The following is a 720-nucleotide window of genomic DNA, read 5'->3' as shown; positions in this document are numbered from 1 at the left end:
CCCCCTTGTGACGTCACTGATGACACCAAAATTAATGTTTTCAGAAAACCAGAAAGCCAAAATTATACAGAAGTCAGAATTTGTGGCTGGACTAAAAAGATCAGATTTTCCTTCGATCTTTTGAACGAAAACCGAACAGTTTATGTACAGCACCAATTTTCGTTTTTGATATTGTGATCTAAATTTTTCGTATTGTCAGGTTGCAAAATTTTTCTCTGACCAAACGAAAATCAATGAATCAGTGGGGTTTTCGCTCATCAGAAATCTCAGCAAGAACACAGCACATGCACAAAAGGAAATTAGTTCTGTCGTTCGTCAAAAACTGGTTGGTTAGAATGGCTAACGAACGATTTCTGAATTCGACATTTGACTATGCTTGATAGGTATGTCTAGGTATAAGCGAAAGAGGGATGTCTAGGTATAAGCAAAAACGAAACCTTTCTAACAAAAATATAACAATATATGGCCACCTTAACAGAGCTGAAGCAGTTTTGCAAACAGGAATGAGGAACTGTAGTGACCAGGCCCGGCGCTACCATATAGGCATGTCAAGCAACTGCTTGACGGCACCAGCGGGGGGCGGAAAAATGCGACTGGCCGAAAGATGGCCGCGGTGGCTCTGATCACACCTGTCAGTGCTCCCTCTCTCACCTGCCAGCTGCTGCATCTTCAGAGCGGCCAGGAGGAGAGAGAGGGAGCACAGACAGGTGTGATCAGAGC

At 43.8% G+C, this 720-nt stretch overlaps 1 protein-coding gene across 1 annotated transcript in view; it reads right to left on the bottom strand.

The window, feature by feature from the left end:
- MTR (5-methyltetrahydrofolate-homocysteine methyltransferase) overlaps positions 1-720 on the bottom strand; it is a 462,707-nt gene that overhangs the window by 72,588 nt on the left and 389,399 nt on the right. The window lies entirely within an intron of this gene.

The sequence above is a fragment of the Nanorana parkeri genome, unplaced genomic scaffold, assembly GCF_000935625.1.
Source record: "Nanorana parkeri isolate BGI_ZX_2015 unplaced genomic scaffold, ASM93562v1 scaffold650, whole genome shotgun sequence".
Taxonomy (NCBI): domain Eukaryota; kingdom Metazoa; phylum Chordata; class Amphibia; order Anura; family Dicroglossidae; genus Nanorana; species Nanorana parkeri.
This window is presented reverse-complemented; position numbering and strand designations above follow the sequence as displayed.